This window comes from Lutra lutra, chromosome 7, assembly GCF_902655055.1.
Source record: "Lutra lutra chromosome 7, mLutLut1.2, whole genome shotgun sequence".
Classification (NCBI taxonomy): Eukaryota; Metazoa; Chordata; class Mammalia; order Carnivora; family Mustelidae; genus Lutra; species Lutra lutra.
In genome coordinates this window covers 23536866-23555046 of record NC_062284.1, presented here as the reverse complement: position 1 = coordinate 23555046, position 18181 = coordinate 23536866, and the positions used below count along the sequence as shown (strand labels likewise).

Below are 18181 nucleotides of genomic sequence, written 5' to 3'. Positions count from 1 at the left end.
TGAAAAATGAAATTCTTCTGTTGAAGAGCCCATCATATACATGACCCTGGGAGAAAAGGAACGCATAATGATAGTCACATTGTTTGAAAGTGAACTTACATGTCCCAGAAGTAAGTCTTCCCTATTTTCCTATCCCAATTTGGAATTTTTTAGTTACCAAAGGTAGTTAACTAGCCCTAATTCATGTAATGATGCATATCATGCCAGTCAGATTACTGCAATACACAATATTTTAAAAAAGTGGAGTATAATTTCCCAAAAAATATGATAATGAAGAACCAAAATGCAGTTAGTATAAGAGCATTTCTAACTTGAGAGGAAACAGGAAGAGGTGGATGAACAAGTTTTACGCAGGAGATTTATTATTAGAAGCCCATCATTAGAATTTCTACTCTAGTAAAGCTAAGAACCCCTTCTTCCACTTCACAATCTGGGATTATCCCTTCTCCTGGGCCCCTATGTAATGCTAGCATGATTTTTATGTTATCATATCTCCCCAAGACATCATAATTCACTCAAATCATGGTACCCCCTCCACCTAGACTTCTTTGTACTGAAAATTCTTACTATGGATGGCATTCTCAATCTCTGATCCCAAGTGAACTGGATATATGATAAATTCAGTGCAGGACAACTGGGGAGTTAATGGTGCCCCAGGTGAAGTGATTGAAATGGTTCTCTTCTCCATCTATCTTTGTCTTTGAAGACAGGGTTGGGACAGTAGTCAAAGATGAAAAATATATATCTCATATATGCATTGTTCATGTGCCCTTCTGTGGTTTCTACATTAGGGATATTTGTTGTCCTTACTCAAAAAAGACCACATTCCTTTGACTATAAACCAGAGGTTCACTAAATACAGTCAAGTCGGAGCAAATAAAGTACCTTGGTCAGGGGCATTTATGCAGAAACAATATCTTACTCTTAACCAGTCTTTATAACTTCCTGTATCTTCCAGATGCCAGAGCAGGAAAAAAAATGTCATCACTCATAGCATATGTTTTCTTCCTAAAGTAAACCTAATAATGTCATGTGATAATAAGAAGCTATATGTCAGGTGTAAGATTGCTTATGATTTTATTCAAACTCAGGTATCATGGCCAAAGCATATACCTGAATCTCAAATTTCTGGGTGCAAATTCCAAGGTCATTAAATTGTGAGTTGTTCATTTATGATCCACATTATTTCACAGCACCTTAGAAAACTCAAAATAATCTAACAGAAATAAATTTATCTGCATGTGAATTTAGATCCACCCCAATAATGTGTCATAAAAACAATACCAATGAATTACAAGGTTTTCAAGTTGAATCATAACAAAACTTCAGGTATAAATTTCTCCTGAAGATATTATCTATGTAAATCACTCATGGAGAAAAATTAGCCATCAATATATCCATGTTCCCTTAAAGAATGAACCTAAATATCTTAGAGGCTACACTTTCTTAGTCTGTAGATATATTTGGAATTATGTGTCTCTGTAATTATTGAGGGGAATTCAAATTAATTTTTATTTTTGGTATCATTCTACTTCTTTTTCATACTTGGTGCCACTGCAGTTTCCTATTTATTTTATTATTTTAATAAAATATTAATATATTAATATTAATATTTATATTATAATATAATATAAAATTATAATATATAATGGTTATTATAATATATAATAATTATAATATATAATAATATATAATATTAATATTATTATTTATTCCTTTTATTTTTATTTTATTTTTTTTTAATTTATTTGACAGAGAGAGAGAGAGAGATCACAAGTAGGCAGAGAGGCAGGCAGAGAGAGAGAGGGGAGGAAGCAGGCTCCCTGCTGAGCAGAGAGCCCAATGCGGGGCTCGATCCCAGGACCTGGGATCATGACCTGAGCTGAAGGCAGAGGCCTTAACCCACTGAGCCACCCAGGCGCCCGTGTTTTAGAGAGAGAGAACATAGGGGAGGGGCATAAGTGGAAGAAGAAAGAATCTCCAGCAGACTCCCCACTGAGCAAGGAGCCTGACACAGAGCTCCATCCCAGGACCCTGAGATCATGACCTAATCTGAAATCAAGAGTTGGACGCTTAACTGACTGAGCCACCCGGGCGCCCTGCAGTTTCTTTTTTAAACTCAGCTCTGTAAACTGGGGATAATTTGACCCTGTGCTAAAAAAGATTTTAGCTTAGCACTTTAGCTTTTTATTCCACATAGTTTATGTATTTACTATACATCTCCGTAGCCCAGAATTTGGTAAAGCAGCACCATGCTTATTGGTTAAGCTTCAACAAATGAGTTCATTTTGTATGTAATTTTTCATATTTCCCCCAGAAGTTCCCTGCATGGGCAAGTTATATCATTTAATAGTCACTGTGTAAGAAAAAGTACTGAAGACAGGTCTCCTGTAGATATTCTCACCATCTCCTATTTTAGTCTATTTTTATTTCCTTTGTATGGTTTGAAAATGGGACTCATTTTTTCATATTGATATCCAATATATCTAGCACAAACTTTTGAACATACCATTCTTTACTCATCATGCAAAAGAAGTACATTTATTATAAATCAAGTAATCACGTATCTGTTGATCTGTTTGTGAAGCTGATTTTATTCCTGACTGGACTAGTTTTCTGTTTGTTCTCAATACACAATCTTAACTACTGTAACCTATAAAACTGAAATTTTGAAATTTTGTCATTTAATTCATAAAATTTCCTCATTTTCATCAAGATGACTGAGATTTTGGGGGGCTCTTTGTATTCTACATAACTTGTGAAATTAAACGAGCGGTTTCCAAAAAACCTAACAGGATTTGGACTTGGAATGTTATTACATTGATTGATCTATTGTATGGTGACTAACATAACACAATAAAAAATTAAAAATGAAATAAATAAATAAAATGATATTGGGGAAGGAATTAAAATTTATATGTTACTGAATCTGCCAATTTGAATATATTATATCCCTGCATTTCTAAGATATTATTTACTTTCTTTGAATAATGTTTTATAATATGTATAGACCTATGCAATTGATGTTTCTGATATTCCTGAAAGTGTTTTATTTATGAATCTTCATTTTTGTTATTTCACACAGAAATGATATCATTGTAGTTATTTGCTTGTTAATACAGCACCTTTGTTAAACTAACTCTTAATTTTAATTTTACATGTTCAGATTATACAGACAATAGAGAAATAGATAATAGATGATTCACATACACTATTTTGTTGTCTTTAAATGAACATACCTTTCCATTTCTAATTGTTACACACTATTCCTTTTCCATAACTTATTGCATTAGAACATCCAGCATAGTGTTGAACAGAAATGGTGACAGAAAATTCTTTATTCCCAACCTCAGGGGAAAGCTTTGAATATATTCATTATCAATGATTTTGCAATTGATTTCTTTTGTAAATTCTTTTTATTTCATTAAGTAATTTTATTCAATTCCTAGTTCCTATGATATTTATGAGGAATAGGTTTAATACTCTATAAAATACTTTTTCTTTATTTTTGAGATGATCATATAATGTTTTCCCTCTTTTGTGTTACTATGATGAATTACACTAAATGATTTTTTATTATGTTCAATTAGTCAACAAATAATACATTAGTTTTTGATGTCATGCTCAATGATTCATTATTTGCATATAATGCTCAGTGAATGATTTTTAAACTTTTCAAGCAACTTATTTTAGAAGTTTTAGATTTATAAATAAAGGTTGTGATGATAACAGACATTTCTCAAACATACCACCCTTTGTTTCACTATTATTAATGTTGTATATTAGATACTATTAACATCATATTAATATGTTATATTTGTCCTACAAAAATCAATATTGACACATTATTATTATAGACATGAAGCCTATATTTTATTCATATTACTATTATCTTTACCTAAGGTCCTACTCCTGTTCCAGGATCCCATACAGGATGTCACACTAATTTAGTTTTCATGTCTATTTAGGTGGCTATTGCTATAACTCTTTTTCAGATTTTCCTTGATTTTAAAAAAATATATTTGTTTATATTTTATTAACTAGGCACCATGTGCCTGTGGGGCTTAAACTTATGGCCCTGAGATGCAGAGTTGCATTTTCTACTGACTGAACCAGCCAGACACACCAGATTCTCTGTTTTGATGATTTTCACAGTTTTGAGAACTGGTCAAGTTTGCTATAGAGTGGGATTTGTCTAATTATTTTCTTGTGATTAATAGTGGGTTTGTGGGTTTTGGGGAGAAAAATCATAAGTAAAGAACCATTCTCATCATATCAGATCAAGGATTCATATTATCAACATGAGTTATAACTATTTACTTTAACCTTTATTACCTGAAGTTGTGTTTGTCAGGTTTCTCCACTGTGAAGATACTTTTTCTCCTACCTGTAATTTTCATACTGTACCCTTTGGAAGGAAGTCACTATGCAAGGCCACATTTGAGGAGTGAGGAGTAATGTTGCACCTCTTTGAGACCAAGATATCTACAATTATTATTTCGAATCTTTTATACAAGAAATCTGTCTATTCTTCCCAATTTATTCATTTTTATATTACTGTGAATTCACAAATATCTTTTCCTTTTTACCTTAGGTAATTGGTGCCATTAATTTTGTTCAAATTTTTCTAGTTTTGACAATAAGAAGCTCTTTTGGTTCATTCCTGTATCACTTTGACATGTTTTTATTAGTGTGTATGTGGGGGGAGTGTATGTGGGGAGGAATTAGCACTTCCTTACTTTCTGGCACTAGAAGATGTTCTGGGACATTTTTTATATTTCTTGTCCTTTCATAGAATCAGTCATTTTTTAAAGGATCCTAGTTTGTTTCATGGGAGATGAGTATAGAAACCAAGATCTGGGTTTTAGATATGCCTTTTGCTACTGGATTGTCATTGCTTTCTCAGCTAACAGAGTAAGAAAATATGTATATACACAATAATTGTATATATACGTATATAAATGTTTATATGTCTAGACATACATATACACACATAATGAATTACACTGAGTTAAACACGACTTATACTGACGCTTCCAATTCAAATACATTATCACTTGAATTATTCTAACCTCTCTTTGTCTGTAACCTTTTACCACAACAATGAGAAACTTTACATCATCTGCCAACAATGTACCTAATTGTTCAATTCCAGTTTGTGTATATAATGTTTTCAACATTGCTAACCAAAATACCCATCTTAAACAACTTTTTCAAATACAGTCCCATTTTACCTTTCATCTTTCAGATTCCACTGAGCCCCCTAGTAAGAGAAGTCAGCACCTTTTCCTTCCATCCATGTCAAGTGAGGTCGTTTTACACATTTACAATGCAGTACGGTTTTTGTTTTTGTTTTTGTTTTATTTTGTTTTGTTTTACATTCTGCATTGATCCTAGGATCCCTTAACCTGCTAAATATTTTTTTTACTTGCACATATTAAGAATCACTCAGTGCTATAAATGTCTATGGTTTTTAATATAGCTTTAAATCATGCAATGTGATGTCCCCAGGTTTGTTTTTCTGTTTTTTAATTTAATTTAATTTAATTTTTTCAGTGTTCTATGATTCATTTTTTATGCACCACACCCAGTGCTTCATGCAATACATGCCCTCCTTGATTCTCACCACCAGACTCACCTAACCCCCCACACTCTCCCCTCCCAAACCCTCAGCTTGTTTCTCAGAGTCCACAGTCTCTCATGGTTTTTCCTCCCCCTCCGATTTCCCCAAATTCACTTTCCCTTTCTTTTTCCTAATGTTTTTCTTTTTCACCATTTCCCTGATGATCTGGGCTCTTTTCTGGTTCCATATACACTTTAGGATTGTTTCTTCCAGCACTTTGAAAAAATGTTGATGATATTTTGATCGGGATGGTGTTAAAGTACAGATTGCTCTGTTATACTCAAACAATGAACCTTGGAACACTGCATCAAAAACTAGTGATGTACTGTTTTGTGACTATCATAACAGTAAATAAAAATTCTATGGTTTTTGACAAATGTAGTGTCATATATGCTACTACTGCACCATACATAATAGGTTCACTGTGCTTTATCCTTTCAGGCTTTAATCTCCCACTGCCAACCACTTATCTGTTTACTGTAACTTCATCATGCCTTTTTCAGAATGTCATATAAATGACAGCATGCTATGCATTCTATTCCATCTGGCTACTTTACTAGCAAAATAAACTTAAGATTCATCTGTTTTGTTTTGTAGATGTAGATGTACCACAGTGTTTGTATCCATTCACCTGTAAACTATACCTTAGTTACTTCCAGTTTGGGGCAATTATAAATAAGTTGTTAAATTACTATGCTAGTTTTTAATATAAGTTTTCAAATTGTTTGGGCATATACCTAGAAGCACAGTGGCTGAATGTATGGTACGACATTTAGCTTTGTAGGAACTTTCTCACTGTCTTCAAGTATGGTTTTACCATTTATTTATTATTATTACCAATGGATGATAGTTTCTGTTGCTTGCATCCTTACCAGTGACTAGCATCATCATTTGTTTGGATTTTAACATTTTCTTAGGTGTGTATGGCATTTTTTGTTTAATTTGCGTCTCCCTAATGACAATAATACAGAGCGCCTTTACATGTCATTACCTGCCATCTGTATATTTCCATGGTGATGTGTTTATTTATATTTTTTGTCCATTTTTTAAAAAGTTTATTTTCTGGGGCACCTGGGTGGCTCAGTGGGTTAAGCCTCTGCCTTTGGCTCAGGTCATGATCTCAAGGTCCTGGGATGGAGCCCCGCATCAGGCTCTCTGCTCAGTGGGGAGCCTGCTTCTTCCTCTCTCTCTCTCTGCCTGCCTCTGCCTACTTGTGATCTCTCTCTCTCTCTTTCAAATAAATAAATAAAATCTTTTTAAAAAACTTTATTTTCTTATTCCTGAGTTGTAAGAGTTCTTTTTATATTTTGATAAAATATCTTTATCAGACATGTGTTTTGAAAATATTTTATCCCAATCTGTGTCCTGCCTTTTCATTAACTGGACAGTGTATATTGCCAAAGCAATAATTTTAATAAATCTCAGGTTGTTTTTTATTCTTTGTGATATCAGTGTCATATCTAAAAACTCATCACAAACAGTTCACATAGATTTCTTCATTTTTTTTCTCAAAAGTTTTATAGTTTTGCATTTAACATTTATTTCTTTGGCTTATTTTGAGTTAGTTTTTGTGAAATATTTAAGTTCTGTGTCTAGATCCCATTTTTCCATATAGATATCCCTTTGTTCTAGCATCATCTATTGCTTTGTTCCAGCGCCATTGAATTAACTTTGTTCTCCTGCTGAAGATCAGTTAACTATATTTGTCTGTATCTATTTCTGGGTTCTCTGTTCCCTACTATTAATTTATGTGTCTATTTATTGTCAATACCATGCAGTCTTGATTATTCTCGATGTATAGTAAAAGTCTTGAAATAAGATACTATGAATCCCACAAATTTGTTTTTCTTCAGTATTGTATTCATTAACTAATTCTTTGTCTTTCTATATAAACCAATAAGAGAATTTGTTAATACCTACAAAATAACTTTTTGGGATTTTGAACAGGAACACACCAAATTTGTAAATCAAATTGGGAAGAATTAACTTCTCAACAACACTGAGTTCTCCAATTCATGAGCAACAAACATCTGTGTATTATTTACATCCTGAGTTTTTTCATATGTTTTGTACTCTCTACCTTTAAAGCATAGGTAGATATCATACATGATATATATTTCCTTTTGGGTGCAATTATAAAAGTTATTTCATTTTTTTCAAATTCCAATTATTCATCACTTGTTTTTATATTAATTTTGTATTCTTTCACTTTGTTATATTCCTTTAGCTCCTGGAAGTTTTTGTTGTTTTGTTCTGTAGATTTCTTGGAATTTTTTTATACAATCATGTCATCTCTAAATAGAGTTTTCTTTCTTCCATTTTATTAATTAATTTATTTATTTATTTTCTTGATTTATTTTCAATGTATTTATGTATTTGCTCAAGGCAACACGGGGAAAACAGATTCAGAATTGCTGACTAAAATCACTGTAAAAAGAAAAGCTACTATCTAAAGTTCAATATATTTATAGTCTTATTTTTTTAATGTACACTTAAATATTGTTTAAAAATTTTCACACATATTAAATGCACAATTTGATAAGTTTTGATACAATTTATAAATTCAACTAATCTATTACCTTTTCAGCATGTTGTCAGCCTAGGATTTTATTTTATTTTATTTATTTCATTTGTTCAGCATTCCAAGATTCATTGTTTATACATTACACCCAGTGCTCCATGCAATATGTGCCCTCCTTAATACCCACCACCAGGCTTACCCAAGTGATCTCTATATCCAATGTGGGGCTCAAACTCACAACCTTGAGATCAACGGCTGTACACTCTACCACATGAGCCAGCAAGGCTCCCCTCTTTCTCCCATTTTAAATCCGTATGACTCTTCACTTTTTTTCTGGTCTTATCACACTACAGGATAAGACTTCCAGTAAGATGTGGGATAGTAGTGGTGCAAGAAGATATCTTGTCTTTTTCCTGAAATTAGCATAGTCTCTCACTAATAGTGTGATGGTAGCTATAGGGTGCTTTGTGGATGTCCCTGATCAAATTTAGAAAATTTCCCTGTATTCCTAGTTTTCTGACAGTTTTATCAAGGATTTTGTCAAATTTTTTATAGTATTTAGTTAAGCAATCATATGATTTTTCTTGGGGAGGAAGAAAAAAATGTGGTAATACATACAATGGAATATTAGTCAGCCGTCAGAAAGGATGAATATCTACCATTTGCATCAACATGGATGAAATTGGAGGGGATTATGCTAAGTGAAATGAGTCAAGCAAAGAGAGATATTATCATATGGTTTCTCCCATATGTGCAACATAAGGAAGAGCATAGGGGACCACAGAGGAAGAGAGGGAAAACTGAATGGGAAGAAATGAGAGAGGGAGACAAACCATGAGAGACTCTGGACTCCAGGAAACTGTAGGTTACGGAAGGAAGGGCGTCAGGGTGTTGGGGTAACTGGGTGATGGGTATTAAGAAGGGCATATGTTGTGATGAACACAGGGTGTTATGCGACTAATGAATCATCAAACACTACATTAAAAACTGATGATGTACTATATGTTTGCTAACTGAACATAATAATAAAAGATAGAATAAAATAAAATATTTTATTTTATTTGAGAGAGAGTAAAAGTGAGAAAGATCACAGAGGGAGAGGGAGAAGCAGACTCAAGCTGAGTGGAGAGCCCAATTCAGGGCTCAATCCCAAGACCCCGAGGTTGTGACCTGAGCCAAAGGCAGATGCATAACTGACTGAGCCTCCCAGCTGTCCCAGGTCATTATTAATTCCACTTATTTGATAGATTTAGGGCTACTCAAGATATGTATTTATTTTTGTGTGAGGTTTGATAGTCTGTGTCTTTTAAGGAGTTGGTCTATTTCATCTAGTTTATTTGATTAACATTAAATCATCCTTAGCATTCTGTAATTATCTTTTTAATATGTATGGGATCAGAATTTATTATTTTTTATTTCTGGTATTGGCTATTTGTCTCACTCTCTCTTGCTCAACCTGGTTGGAGGTTTAGCAATTTTATTGATCTTTTAAAACAACAAGCTCTTGTGGTTTTTTTTTTTTTATTTTTTTTTCAGCATAACAGTATTCCTTGTTTTTGCACCACACCCAGTGCTCCATGCAATCCGTGCTTCTCCAATACCCACCACCTGGTTCCCCCAACCTCCCACCCCCCGCTGCTTCAAACCCCTCAGATTGTTTTCAGAGTCCATAGTCTCTCATGGTTCACCTCCCTTCCAATTTCCCCCAACTCCCTTCTCCTCTCCATCTCCCCTTGTCCTCCATGCTATTTGTTATGCTCCACAAATAAGTGAAACCATATGATTATTGACTCTCTCTGCTTGACTTATTTCACTCAGCGTAATCTCTTCCAGTTCCGTCCATGTTGCTACAAAAGTTGGGTATTTATCCTTTCTGATGGAGGCATAATACTCCATAGTGTATATGGACCACATCTTCCTTATCCATTCATCCATTGAAGGGCAACTTGGTTATTTCCACAGTTTGGCGACCGTGGCCATTGCTGCTATAAACATTGGGGTACAGATGGCCCTTCTTTTAACTACATCTGTATCTTTGGGGTAAATACCGAATAGTGCAATGGCAGGGTCATAGGGAAGCTCTATTTTTAATTTCTTGAGGAATCTCCACACTGTTCTCCAAAGTGGCTGCACCAACTTGCATTCCCACCAACAATGGAAGAGGGTTCCACTTCCTCCACATCCTCTCCAACACATGTTGTTTCCTGTCTTGCAAATTTGGGCCATTCTAACTGGTGTAAGGTGGGTATCTCAATGTGGTTTTAATTTGAATCTCCCTGATGGCTAGTGATGATGAACATTACATGATTTCAAGCTTTACTACAAAGCTGTGATCACCAAGACAGCATGGTACTGGCATAAAAACAGACATATAGACCAGTGGAACAGAGTAGAGAGCCCAGATATGGACCCTCAACTCTATGGTCAAATAATCTTCGACAAAACAGGAAAAAATATAGAGTGGAAAAAAGATAGTGTCTTCAATAAATGGTGCTGGGAAAACAGGACAGCTATATGTAGAAGAATGAAACTCGACCATTCTCTTACACTGTACACAAAAATAAACTCAAAATGGATAAAAGACCTCAACATGAGACAGGAATCCATCAGAATCCTAGAGAAGAACATAGGTAGTAATCTCTTCGATATCAGCCACAGCAACTTCTTTCAAGATATGTCTCCCAAAGGCAAAGGGAAACAAAAGCGGAAAATAAACTTTTGGGGACTTCATCAAAATCAAAAGCTTCTGCACAGCAAAGGAAACAGTCAACAAAACAAAGAGACAACCCACAGAATGGGAGAAGATATTTGCAAATGACAGTACAGACAAAAGGTTGATATCCAGGATCTATAAAGAACTCCTCAAACTCAACACACACAAAAAAGACAATCATATCAAAAAATGGGCAGAAGATATGAACAGGCACTTCTCCAATGAAGACATACAAATGGCTATCAAACTTTTGTTTTTATTCATTATCTCTATTGCTTTCCTGTTCTTAATTTGACACCTATCTTATTTTTTATTATTTATTTTCTTCTATTTGCTTCAGGGTTAGAGTGCTCTTTCTCTATTTTTCGAAGCCAGAATAATGGATATGGATTTTAGAACTTTTTTAAAAATTTTTTCTAAGGTATAAATTAAATATATTTTTTTCCTAAGCTATGTTTTAACTGCATCCCCCCAATTATGATAAGTAGTATTTTCATTTGGATTTAGTTTAAAATATTTGATTTTTTTTTTTTTCAATTTTTCTAATGACTTTTTCTTTGATATATCTATTATTTAGGAATTGTATTATTTAATCCAAATATTTAGGAATTTGCAGCTATACCTTTCTTACTGATTTTTAATTTTAATCTATTGTTTTTAAAGAAAATAGTTTGTATGACTTTTAAATCATCTAAATTTGTTAAGGTCTGTTTTATTGCACAGATCATGATCTATTTTGGTGAAAGTTTTATTTGAGCTATAGAGGAATGTGTATTCTCATTGACATATGGAGTAGTCCATGTCAATTAGACAAACTAATTGGTGGTGATGCTTATATCACCTATATCCCTACTGTTTTTTTTAGTTTTTAATTTTTTTGCTTATTTAATCAATTATTCCCAGACACATGTCAAAGTCTCCAAATGCAATAGTGCATTTGTCTATTTTTCCTTTTATTTCTTTCATTTTTAACCTCATATATCTAGACACACTCTTGTTATACACATTTATGTTTGTTATGTCTTCTTGAATAATTGGCCTTTTATCATTATGCAATGTCATTCTTCATGCCTGATCTCCTTCCCTGTTCTGAGGTTCATTTTTTCTGAAATCAATATAGTTTCTTCAGTTATTTTTTTTTAGTGTTAGCATGACATATCTTTCTAAATCCCTCCCTGAATCCCATCCTAATTTTTAATTTTAAAGCAGGTTTCTTGTTGAATGAGTTTTGAATATCTATATTGTACACCTGAAAATAATATTACACTGTATGTTAATTAACTTAAATAAAAATTTAAAAAACAAGGTAATAAAGTTATTTCAAAGGGGTAAAAAAAAGGTTTCTCATAAACATTTACTTGAGTCTTTTTTTTTTAGTCCATTCTGTCAATGTCTTTCTTTTAACTTAAACCATTCACTTTTAAAATGATTATTGTGGGGTAGCTGAGTGGTTCAATACATTAAAGAGTCAACTCTTGATCTCAGCTCAAGTTTCTTTCTCTTTTTTAAATTTTTGTTTATACACACACACACACACACACACACATAATTGTGTTATGTTACATTACAGTACATCATTCGTTTTTGATGTAGTGTTCTATGATTCATTGTTTGCACATAACACCAGTACTCCATTCAATCTGTGCCTTCCTTAATACCCATCACCTGGGTCACCCATTTCCCACCTGCCTCCCTTCTAAAAGCCTCAGGTTGTTTCCTGGGGTCCATAGGCTCTCATGATTCATTTCCCACTCTGATTTCTCCCCCTTCATTTTTTCTTCCTTCTTCTAATGTCCTCCATGCTATTCCTTATATTCCACAAATAAGTGAAACCATATGATAATTGAATTTCTCTACCTGACTTATTTCACCCAGCATTATCTCCTCCAGGCCCATCCATGTTGATGCAACAGTTGGGTATTCATCCTTTCTGATGGCTGAGTAATATTCCATTGTGTATATGGACCACATCTTTATCCATTCATCTGTTGAAGGGCATCTTGTCTCTTTCTACATTTTGGCTATTGTGGACATTGCTGCTATGAACACTGGGGTGCATATGACCTTCTTCTCACTACATCTGTATCTTTGAGATAAATACCCAGTAGTGCAATTGCTTGGTTATAGTGTAACTCTAATTTTAATTTTTTTTCAGGAACCTCCACACTGTATTCCAAAGTGGCTGCACCGGTTTGCATTCTCACCAACTGTGTAAGAGGGATTCCCTTTATACACAACTTTTCCAACATTTGTTTTTTTCTTCCCCTGTTGATTTTTGCCATTCTATCTGGTGTAAGGTGGTATCTCATTGTGGTTTTGATTTGAATTTCCCTGATGGCTGATGATGAACACTTTTTCATGTGTCTGTTAGCTATGTATATGTCTTCTTTGGAAAAGTGTCTGCTCATATATTCTGCCCATCTTTTTATTTGATTATCTGGTTTTTGGATGTTGAGTTTGAGAGTTCTCTATAGATCTTGGATCTCAACCCTTTGTCTGCAGTGTCATTTGCAAATATCTTCTTCCATTCTGTGGGTGACAGTTATTCAAAAGAATTAATAAGATCAATAAACCATAAGCCAGACTTATCCAAAAGAAAGGAGACAGGATCTTAATTAATGAGATTATGCTGAGTGAAATAAGTCATGCAGAGAGAGTCAATTATTATATGGTCTCACTTACTTGTGGAGCATAAGAAATAACATGAACGACATTGGGAGAATGAGAGGAGAAGGGAATTTGGGGAAATCAGAGGTGGGTACTAACCATGAGAGACTGTGGACTCTGAGAAACAAACTGAGGGGTTTGGAGGGTATGGGGTAGGGGGTTGGCTGAGCCTGGTGATGGATATTAAGGAGGACACGTACTGCATGGAGCACTGGGTGGGATGCATAAATGATGAATCTTGGAACACTGAAAAAATGAAATAAAGTTTAAATAATTAAAAAAGTAAAAAGATAAAAGAAATAAAATTATGAATGAAAGGAGAGAGATCACGACTAACACCAAGGAAATAAATACAATTATCATAAATTATTATCAACAGCTATATGACAATAAATTAAGCCACCTAGAAGAAATGGATGCATTCATGGAAACCTATAAACTTCCAAGACTGAAACAGGAAGAAATTGACAACCTGAATAGACCAATAACCAGTTACAAGACTGAAGCAATGATCAAAAACCTCCCCAAAACCAAGAGTCCAGGACCTGATGGATTCCCTGGGGGATTCTATCAGCACTCAAAGAAGAGATGATAACTATTTTCCTGAAGCTGTTTTTTAAAAAAAGAAACAGAAGGAAAGCTCCCAGGCTCTTTCCATGAGGCCAGCATTATCTTAGTCCTCAAACCAGGCAAAGATCCCATCAAAAAGGAAAATTTCAGACCAATATCCCTGATGAATACAGATGCCAAAATTCTCAGGATTTTAGCTAATAATATCCAAAAGTACATTAAAAGGATTATCCATCATGACCAGGTGGGATTTATCCCTGGGATGCAAATGTGGTTCAACATGCACTAAACAATCAGTGTGATATGACACATAAATAAGAGAAGAGACCAGAACCACATGGTCCTCTCAAATGATGCAGAAAAAGCATTTGACAAAATACAGCATCCTTCCTGATTAAAACTCTTCAGAGTGTAGAGATAGAGGGAACATTCATTAACTTCATAAAATCCATCTATGAAAACTCGAAAGTGAATATCATTCTCAGTGAAGAAAAGCTGAGAGCCTTACCATTGAGATCAGGAACACAAGGATGCTCACTCTCATCACTGTTGTTCAACATAGTACTAGAAGTCCTAGCAACAGCAATCAGAAAATGAAAAGAAATAAAAGGCATTCAAATTGGCAAAGAAGAGGTCAAACTCTTTCTCCTCACAGATGACATGATACTTTATGTGGAAAACCCAAAAACCTCTACCCCCAAATTACTAGAAATCATACAGCAATTCAGTAATATGACAGGATACAAAATCAATGCACAGAAATCAGTTGCTTTCTTATACACTAACAATGAAATTGTAGAAAGAGAAATTAGAGAATTGATTCCATTTACAATAGCATCAAAAACCATAAGATACCTTGGAATAAATCTAACCAAAGTGGTAAAGGATCTATTCTCTAGGAACTACAAAACATTCATGAAAGAAATTGAAGACACACACACACAAAAAGGAAAAACATTCCGTGCTCATGGACTGGAAGAATAAATACTGATAAAATATCTATGCTCACCACAACAGTCTATACTTTCAACACCATCCTGACCAAAATACCATTGGTATTTTTCAGAATGAAATGCTGGAACAAACAATCCATGTAAATGTTGAAAAATAAAAACGAATCTGTGGGCATCACGTTGCCTGATTTCAAGCTATATTACAAAGCTGTGATCACCAAGACAGCATTGTATGGCACAAAAACAGACACTTAGACCAGTGGAACAGAATAGAGAGCCCTGATTTGGACTCTCAACTCTATGGTCAACTAATCTTTGACAAAGCAGGAAAAAAAATATCCAATGGAAGAAAGACAATTTCTTCAGTAAATGGTGCTGGGAAAATTGGACAGCTATGTACAGAAGAATGAAACTGGACTATTTTCTTACACCATACACAAAGATAAACTCGAAATGGATGAAAGTCCTCAATGTGAGACAGAAATCCATCAAAATCCTAGAGGAGAACATAAGCAGTAAACTCTTTGACATCGGCTACAGCAACTTCTTTCAAGACATGTCTCCAAAGGCAAAGGAAACAAAAGTGAAAATGAACTTTAGGGACTTCATCAAGATCAAAAGCTTCTGCACAGCAAAGGCAATAGTCAACAAAACAAACAGGGAACCCCTAGCTCAGGTTTTGATCTCAGGGTCATAAATTCAAGCCCTGTGTTGGGCTTCATGCTGGATGTTGAGTCTACTTATAGAAAATAATAAAAATAAAAAGATTATTGTTATAGATAGATTAGTATCTTCTGTACTTATACCTGTTTTCTAGTAATTTCATTTTTTATGGCCTTCTCTGATTTTAGTTGATCCTTTTATATGATTGTATTTTATCTTCTCTCTTAGCATATCAATTATTTTCCTTTCATTTTTTTAATGTTGTTCCTAGAATTCACAATACACATTTTTTCAACTAATCAAAACTCACTTTCCAACTTACACCTCATTATTTCATGTGAATGCAGCCTCTTATATTAGATGATTCTCAATTTCTCCCTCTCATCTCTTAAGACATTGCTTTCACTTACTTTATTATTGATATGCCATAATCACCCAGTACATTGCTACTATTATTACCTTAGACATTTTTAATTATTTAAGAATGATGGAAATAACTTCATTTTACCTCAACTATTACTTCTTGGATGTATTCTTTTCTTTATGTAGATCTACATTTTTAACCTGTAAAATTTTCCTTCTGCCTGAAGACTTTTGACTTATTTTAATTTCTTGTATGCCAGGTCTGTTGGCAAGAATTCCCTCATTTTTTATCTTGGAGTATTCATTTCTCCTTTACTTTTGAAAGATTATTTTGCTTATTTAGATTTTTCGGTAGATTTTTTTCCTGCAACACTTTAAACTTTTCATTTTTCTTCTTACTTTCATGATTTCTGATTGGAAGCCTATTATAATTTATGTTAATTCTCTATAGATAAGATATTGTGGGATTTTTCTAGCTGTATTCAAGATTTCTCTTTACTGTGACTTCCTACAGTTGAATATATATGTCTATGCTTTATTATTGTTTTTTTCTTTTTTTCTTCATTTTTTCTCTGCTTTGTATTTTCAGAGCTCTCTGCATCTGTAGTTTAATGTCTGTCATTCATTTTGGAACATTCTTCACCATTATTACTCCAAAAAAATTTTTTGCTCTGCACTTTCTAATCTTATTCTACTAATGTCTGTTACATTTTTGTTCTACAGCTCTTGGAAGTTCTGTTCTAGTTTTCCATTATATTTTTTCTCTTTGCATTTCATTTGGTGAAATTTCCATTAATCTTCAAGCTCACTGACTTTTTTTTCCTCTACTGTGTTGATTCTACTGATAAGCCTGCTAAAGGCATTCTTTATGAGGTTATAGTGTTTTTTATTTCTTTTTTTTTAAAGATTTTATTTATTTATTTGACAGAGAGATCACAAGCAGGCAGAGAGGCAGGCAGAGAGAGAGGAGGAAGCAGGCTCCCTGCTGAGCAGAGAGCCCGATTCGGGGCTCGATCCCAGGACTCTGAGATCATGACCTGAGCCGAAGGCAGCGGCTTAACCCACTGAACCACCCAGGCGCCCCAGTGTTTTTTTATTTCTAATATTTACTTTTGGTTCTTATAGTTTTCATCACTCTGTTTATATAACTAAACTGTTTTTTCTATGCTGTCTTCTTTTTCCATGGAGCCCTTAACATATCAATCACAGTTATTTTAGATTCCCTATTTGATAATTTCAATATCTCTGTCTTGAGTATGGTTCTGCCAATTGTTTTGTCTCTTTAGACAATTTTTTACCTCAACATATAGCATGTATTGTAATATTTTTTGTTGTTGAATTGTATCTGATATTAGAGATTGAGATAAATTGCCTTTAGCACGATATTTACTGTAATCTGACTAGGAGTTATATTCTGTTTAATGTTCACTGTTGGTAAAAGGAACAAAATTGTAAAATTCCTTTAGTATGTTTTTGTCTCTTCTTTTTAGTATGGGCTTAACATCTGAGAGAATTGTTATTTTGAAGCTCTTTCAACTGTAATCCACTGTTACTATACTAAAAATTGTTTTGGTAATGGTAAGATGTGGGGGAGTTTTGGGGGGACTTATTGATTAAGTCTGTATCTGTGGTAGTGAACTTCACAAGTATTTCTCCAGGATCATAGCTGTTTCTCTCCTTGTCCCTACTCTTTTCCCTGACTCTAGTGTTCCCCATCTATTTTCTCAAAGCACTAACTTCTATTGATGTGTGTGTGTGTGAGTGTGTGTGTGTGTGTGTGCACGCATGTGTGTGTGCGTGTATGTGCGTGCAAATGTGTGCATGCGAGCATTTTTGGGTTGGTAAGATAGGATGGCTATAGTAAGCTGGAGTGAGAGGAACACCCTTCCCCGAGTCCTTCCCCTGGATAGTCAGTCTTTGTTGTGGAAAATTCTTGGGGTGTATTTTGCAATGATTACGTTTCTCCCCATTCCAGAGTCATGAGGGGATCTTTCTCAAATTTTTACCATGAGAAACTTGTGAGGCTCTTTTTGGTAAAGCCCACAGAAGTGTGGAAGTTCCTAGGGGTTTCTCCCTTCTAGACCACATCTCTCCCTGTGGATTTTAGT

At 34.2% G+C, this 18181-nt stretch overlaps 1 non-coding gene across 1 annotated transcript; it reads right to left on the bottom strand.

Moving 5' to 3' along the window:
• Nucleotides 1–450: 450 nt before the first annotated feature.
• LOC125105847 (small nucleolar RNA SNORD115) lies at nt 451–531 on the bottom strand. Its single transcript, XR_007129095.1, has one exon. It is a non-coding gene; the product is annotated as a small nucleolar RNA SNORD115 (small nucleolar RNA).
• Nucleotides 532–18181: the final 17650 nt, after the last annotated feature.